Below are 7,920 nucleotides of genomic sequence, written 5' to 3' on the forward strand. Positions count from 1 at the left end.
TCTAAATAAATAATCCCAAAATGTGGAACATCAGTAATAAATCAAAATTAAGGTTGACCAATTGGAGCCATTGATTTGAGTTAGTCCCTAACATGAAATAATTGAGAAGAACCTCTCTCTAATGCTCCGGCAGAAAATCTGACTTTTACCTCCCCAGCAGTTGCGCTGAATTATGATTCAGTCTCTTCTGAGTCATGGTGACTTTGGCCACAAATATGGTCTCTCCCCAAATATGGAGAAAAAAAATGGGGTAGCCCTCTCTCCATGTATTTTTTGTTAACTTATGAATGGTTGGAACTCTCTCAATCAGCTTGTCTCTTCTTGATTTTTTTGAGATATAATATCCAAGCGGTTAAACATGTAAAAATATAAAGAGACAATCTAGTGCAGCATATTCATAAGAGGTATGCAGGTGCGGCCAGGCTCCAAGATGGCTGCCGCTGTGCAGTGCACACTACATGTGCCGACTCCGGTGGCTGTGTGAAGGCAGGGGCAAGCTGGGGAACAGCGCTGATTGGTCCCTCAGTATTTCTGGACTCCGCAGGTGAAAGAGCAGGAGTCCCGGTCCCAGTATCTCCAGTGGTAGGAGATGCTAACAGCCGCTGGGATGGAGAGCTCAATAAAACGCGTCCAGGGAGCTTGGTCCGTGCACCGGAAGTCAATGAAGTGTTTTTTAATAAAGTGGGGAGAGACAACAAGAATACAAAGAGAATTGCACCCACATCAATTTGCGCTATACCTGAGGCAGCAAGGAATAGGCTATCCCCTATCCTAACCCAACAGAAACACAAATATGGAGAAAAAATGGGGTAGCCCTCTCTCTGCGCCTCCTAATGAACCAATAACATACCATGTATTTTTATTTAACTTATGAATGGTTGGAACTCTATCAGCTTGTCTCTTCTTGATTTTTTTAGAGATATAATATCCAAGCGGTTAAACATGTAAAAATATAAAGAGACAATCTAGTGCAGCATATTCATAAGAGGTATTGCTCACATACTTTTTACCATCTTATAATTTACTGATAACGAACAAGAGTAAAATTCTGACGAGAGGGACAGAACGGCGACCTGACCAGATGAGGAGAGGACGGGTGACCCATTCTTGAAACTGAAATTTTCCCCAGGGATTTGCTAGGAACACCTATCGGTTCCTTTTATGTACACCTTGTACTCCGTAAATCTGGTAGGAAGCCACCCTCATAACTGTTCATTTGGATGTAACATCTGTGGATCATTTAACATATCCTTGCATGGATATTTTTTAACTTTTTCTATTAAAAAAATCTTTTTAAATAAGAATTTTACTCTTGTTCGTTATCAGTCAATAATAAGCTGGTAAAAGTATGTGAGCAATACCTCTTATGAATATGCTGCACTAGATTGTCTCTTTATATTTTTACATGTTTAACCGCTTGGATATTATATCTCTAAAAAAATCAAGAAGAGACAAGCTGATAGAGTTCCAACCATTCATAAGTTAAATAAAAATACATGGTATGTTATTGGCTCATTAGGAGGCGCAGAGAGAGGGCTACCCCATTTTTTCTCCATATTTGTGTTTCTGTTGGGTTAGGATAGGGTATAGCCTATTCCTTGCTGCCTCAGGTATAGCGCAAATTGATGTGGGTGCAATTCTCTTTGTATTCTTGTGGTCTCTCCCCACTTTATTAAAAAACACTTCATTGACTTCCGGTGCACGGACCAAGCTCCCTGGCCGCGTTTTATTGAGCTCTCCATCCTAGCGGCTGTTAGCATCTCCTACCACTGGAGATACTGGGACTGGGACTCCCGCTGTTTCACCTGCGGAGTCCAGAAATACTGAGGGACCAATCAGCGCTGTTCCCCAGCTTGCCCCTGCCTTCACACAGCCACCGAAGCCGGCACATGTAGTGTGCACTGCACAGCGGCAGCCATCTTGGAGCCTGGCCGCACCTGCATCCACGGGACCCTCTGCACTGCCTCTGTGGGGAAGCCTCTCACTTCCACAACAGTGGCATTGGCTCCCCATTTCACCCGTGGTCCAGACAATGCAGTTCCTGATAGGATCTGTAGCTGGCTTCAAAGCTCCCCACATGGAGAGGGACTCTGGAGGTGATAGCCATCTTGACCTCTGCTAACAGTGAGTGTTCTCTGCCTCCCTCTTACCATCCCTACATCTGTAAACCTCCTCTCCTCCCAATTTCCCCATCACCCCACCATAGTTTGTGACGATCATGTTATATGTCACCATGTGCTTCGGGCACCGTCCTGCTATTTACCACATTTCCCTGCCTGTTTCATCTACACACTTCACAGGACACCTGAAGCAGCTGTATCCACACTGCTGTGGCCCCTGGATTCTCACCCTCCTCACCCTGAAGTACCAATATTCCTGCTACTGGGGTGCTGACATCTGCCTTCTGGGAAAAGGCTGCATTCCTACGTATATGTATACTGGTGGCATGGTACCTCTGTGTGCTCTGGCTTCACTATAAGTGTCTTCATGTGCAACCATGTCTCTCTATATCCTGCAGATGACGTTCAGGGAGATTAGGAAGGTCTCTGAGCACAGTCATTGCTTTTATTGTTCTGCATCATCAACCTTGCTCTCACCACTTTACACTGAATTATGGTTTCACATTGTGACATTCTTCCGCTTACTACTAGGATTACAATATTGCCAAATTCTTGCAGTGGTTCGCAAACCATCAGCGACTCCTGTTACGTACTTTCCAGTTCATTACATAAATACATAAATTTGTGGCCAAACCTCAGAGAGGCGGAAGAGGAAGTACGAATACCAAAACTCGTGAAACAAGAACCTCTGTAATACCGGAGACTAGCCCACCTTCCTCCCCCCGCGATGATGATATCTTGTGTAGAATTTCTGACCCTTCTATATATAGTGCCGCATCCATAGCCAAGGCCCAAGAAATTTCAGATTTACTGTCGCCTCTGCTTGACAAGAAATTGTCAGGCCTCAAAGACACCATTGACTCTGCTGTTACCCAACTCAAGGAACATTCTGTTTGCTTCGATGAGGTGGAGCAGTGCATCTCTAATGTGGAAGATGACTTGCTGACAGCTAAGGCTATCATCGCTTCTCAGAAGGCTTCTCTTGTGGCCATGCATGACAAGCTGGAAGATCTCGAGAACCAGAATTTTCATAACAACCTTCAGCTGATTGGCCTGCCGGAGTCAAACAAACAACGGGACTTGATGGACTTAGTCTCTGTATGGCTTCCGGGGGAATTACATTGCTTGCCTGCCTCTGGCACTATGCTCATAGAAAGGGAGCACCGTATCGGCCCAGATTGACGAGCTGATTGTCGCAGACTACCTTGGCCTGTCATCTTCAAGTTCTTAAACTACGTGGATAAAGTCTGCCTGCTGTACGCTTACAGAAAGTCTCGTTATCTGAACTACCACTGTGACAAACTTCTTTTGTTTCAAGACTTTTCTTACCATGTGGTAATGAAAAGGAAAGAATTCTCCCCGGTTTGCAGGTCACTCTTTGATGCTGGTATTCGCTTTGCGCTTCTCTATCCTGCTAAACTATGAGTGCAACATGACAGTAAACACCATTTCTTTGACTCTGTTCCATCTGCTAAGTTGTTTCTTGCCTCTCTCCAGAGCCATCCGTATATTCCCTCATATGAAGCAGACTGATATTGGTTTTTGTTCGCAAGTATAACACCCAATAGAGTGTTGCAATGTTTTTCTTGATTGAATTGTTATTGGTTCTTTATAGAAGATTTGTGGCAATAGTATTATCACCTTTCTGTTGTGATATTGGGTTGATATGGTTCATCTGCTCTCCCTTATTACCTGCTCTCCCTTATTACCCCCTCCCCCACTTTTTGCTGTCGGCTCTCACTCATCCCCTTCCGTTCTTTCCCGTTACCTACTTTGAATTAAAAAAAATTACAATTGTTTATAACTGGCCCTGTTGGCCTTCAGTTTGGGTTCATAAAATTCAGAAAATAATTAGAACTGCACTGTGGATTTTTTGCTTTATACTACTAATGATGTCTACAGTACACACATTGCTCCTCTGGCTGGTGCCCCTGCTGGCTGGGACAAGAGGAACTACCTGCTTTATGTTTGCATTTTGTTATTTATTTCCGGGAGTAGGAATAGGCTGATATAACACACACAGCCTCCCTACTTCAGCGGGAACACATCAAATTTTTAACTTGGAGTGTTGAGGGTCTCAACACACCATTGAAACGGAGGAAAGTACTGCAACACTTAAAGCTATTTTAGGACAGATATTGCTGTACTTCAGGAATCACATTGAGAGCAGAGGATCCTAATACTCTTAGGGATAATTGGTTCTCGGATTACATCTCGGCCTCTTATATGGCTAAACAATGAGGGGTAATTATCATTAGTAACAAATCTTTACAATACATGATTCTAGACAAGCTGTGTGACCCGGAAGGGCGATTCATTTTTGTGAAGCTACAATTGAAAGGGGAATTATATATGATAGCGATGTTGTATGCACCTACTGTCCCAAATATGGAAATGTATGTTCAATTACAAGATTGGACGGCAGGACATATAGTCTTAGGTGGGGATTTTAAGGTCACTTTAAACCAGTCTTTGGACAAATCCACCCGTACTACTCTACCTGTTGCGTTGGCTTTATTGATAGATTCTCTACATCTCTCAGATCCTTGGAAGTATCAACATCCGGTGAGTAGAGATTATACCTTCTATTCCCACCCCCTTCACACTTCTTCTAGAATAGATTTTTGGCTTATTCCCACCTCTCTGCTAGTTAGGGTACACCGTTCTAAAATTAAGAACATTGCTGTCTCGGACCACACCTCAATTTAGTTTACTCTGACACTTCCCTCCGCTAAACTACATTCTTTTAATTGGAGATTCCCCTCATACTTAGAAGATTCCCCTGACTTTAAATTGTCTTTGGAACAACACTTCCTTAATTATGTGGATGACAACATTCAACATGTTGAGGATGTGAATCTATTTTGGGCCACATCCTAGCCGGTGCTTCGAGGTCATGTAATAGCATACATTGCAGCCAAACGTAACTCCATGAACATGAGATTATAAGAGTTTAGTTTAACAGTATCGGATTCTTATTCTGCCCTGTTACAGGATGACAACCCAGAGAAATGTCAATTATAAACAGATGCCAAATCTATGCATGATACTCTATGCACTGAGAAGGCACAATATTCTTTGGACCATCAAAAGTATCGCTATTTTAGATGAGGCAATAAGGCTGGCAAGTTACTAGCTTCTGTAGTCCGTAGTCAAAGATCAATGATGCATATACCAAAATTCACTTCAGACACAGGACACTTGACATCTGCTTCTGATATTGCCAATTAATTTTTAGACTATTACACACATTTGTATACCACTCCCCCTGACAATCCCTCTCTAGGAATGGATTTTATTAAAAAAGCTGAGTCTCCAACGTTGACTGACGCTGAAAACAGAGCTTTAGTGAATCCCATTTCAGAGCAGGAGCTTAGATCAGCCATTGGCAGGCTAACTAGAGGTAAAGGCCCGAGTCCGGATGGGTTGGGAGCCGAATATTATAAGTTATTATCCCCACACCTCTCTCTACATCTTTTACATTTAATTCCATATTATCAGGAAAAGAACCACCACCTGACCTTAATCAAGCTAGGATTATAATCCTTACCGAAACCAGGTAAAGATCCCACTTTGGTCATGTCTTATCATCCTATATACCTTTTAAATCAAGATCTCAAATTATTGATGACCATTATAGAGCAATGTCTACAGACTTTGTTGCCGAAGTTGCTCCATCCCTCTCAAACTGGCTTTGTCAAAGGCTGTACATCAGTGTATAATACGGCAGGTGGTGACCGCACTAACCCGATCCCTCTCTGATCTTCATAGTGAAACGCTTCTAGTTAGTTATGATGCAGACAAAGCTTTTAACAGGGTATCCTGGGCACATTTGGTTCGCATAATGCATCTTCAAAAGTTTGCTGTTGGTTTTATTACTTTGTTCCGCAAGTTGTATTCTTCCCCCACAGCCTTCCTGACCATCAATAGTCTAAACACATCGAGCTTTACCTTATATCAAGGCACTAGACTGGGCTGCCCATCATCGCCATTATTGTTTAACTTGGCGATAGACCCTCTGATTAGATTGTTTCATTTACTCAAATCTTGGTGTGACATTGAGATTGGTCTGAATGCACTGAAGGTTTCCGCATATGCTGACCATCTTTTCTAATATATTTCACAAATCCTCAAGAGGCATTTGCAGGTTTCTTGCAAATACTGCTTGAGTTCGAAAATGTCTCAGGTTTTTTAATTAACAAACTGAAAACCAGAGCATTAGCATTGCACCCAGGGGCTAAAGAAGACTGTACAGAGGGCTTTCCGTTTTTATGGGCAGATTCCTCCCTTACGTATTTACAATAGGTCTGAATATAACGGTAAAACCGGCTGACCTGTATATGGCCAACATCCCTACTCTGATAACCAGCACATTATCGGATTTTCAATCTTGGTGCTATTTGCCATTTGATCAAGATGATTTCCTTCCCTCGATTGTTATATACCATAAAAATGCTTCCCATCCTGTTGAAGGATTCTGTCTTAAAAACTTTAAATGCGGCTTTTAGCACTTTCATCTGGGCTGGGAAAAAGCCTAGACTATCCTTGTTTAAATTATGTCAATCTGTCTCCTTAGAAGGCATTAACTTGCCCTGCATTCGATCCTACGTCCTGGCAGCAAATTATCGTTATGCAGTACATTGGATACAGTTCATATCACTAGCAATTATGCAAATACTGTACTGGAGCAAGCCTTCTGTACAGATATATCTCTGGCTAGTTTGTTAGTGTTACACATGAGACCATCACACTATCCACCTAGTATAACTAGCAATTTGTTACTCACAACTACATGTACTGCCTGGCGGCTATCTCGCTCTGGCTTGGGTCTTTCGTATCATAACACAGTTTTTCAACAATTTCATCATTCTACTATACATATGCCTCATTGACACATTGGAGCAGATGTATTAACCTGGAGAAGACATAAGGAAGTGATAAACTAGTGATATGTGCAAGGTGATAAAGGCACCAGCCAATCAGCTCCAAGATGTAAATTGACAGTTAGGATCTGATTGGCTGGTGCCTTTATCACCTTGCACATATCACTGGTTTATCACTTCCTTATTCCTTCTCCAGGTTAATACATCTGCCCCCATGATGGTTCTTTGTTCTCCACGCCTAGGATTAGGGGGAATCTCCGATTGATTGTGCATATGTTAGAGCGTAGCAGTTTAAAGGTATTGTTATATCACCGATTATGCGACAAGTATCCGAACTTGTCTGTTTCCTTGTTTATGTATTATCAACTTCGCGGTTGCACTTCCAGTGTCCTTTCTCAGTTATCTGATACTCAAGGCAGATTAACAATAGGTCGTGTGGAGCTGCAGCACCAGGCCTCCCCATGAAAATAGTCCCATTGGAGACAGGCAGTACTGACAGAAAAAAAAAATTCTATCACAAGCTGCCAGTGGCCGTCCTCCAAGGCTCCATGCAACCCCTGCTGGCTATCACCTCCACTACAATATCCACCTAGGAAAATGCAGGTGCCTGCATGTCAGCTCTTCCTCCCCTTCCCCCGCCAGACTTTACAGTGCAGCCGCAAAGTGCAGCCTGACCACCCCCATCAAGAGGTTACAGTGAGCCCAGACCTCCTCACCCCCGCCGAAGGTTACAGGAAGCTGCCGGCAATAATGCCCAATCCCCCCCCCTCCAACCCCGGAGCTTACAATGTAGCCCAGACCCCTTCACTTCTACCAGAGCTTGTAGTGAGCCATGGGTATTAAAGCCCGATCCCCTCCATCCGCCGGAGCTTCTCTCCCCCTCATCCGAGGCTACACTACTGAGCAGCAGGCAGTAA

This window comes from Pseudophryne corroboree, chromosome 11 (genome assembly GCF_028390025.1).
Source record: "Pseudophryne corroboree isolate aPseCor3 chromosome 11, aPseCor3.hap2, whole genome shotgun sequence".
NCBI classification, from domain to species: Eukaryota; Metazoa; Chordata; class Amphibia; order Anura; family Myobatrachidae; genus Pseudophryne; species Pseudophryne corroboree.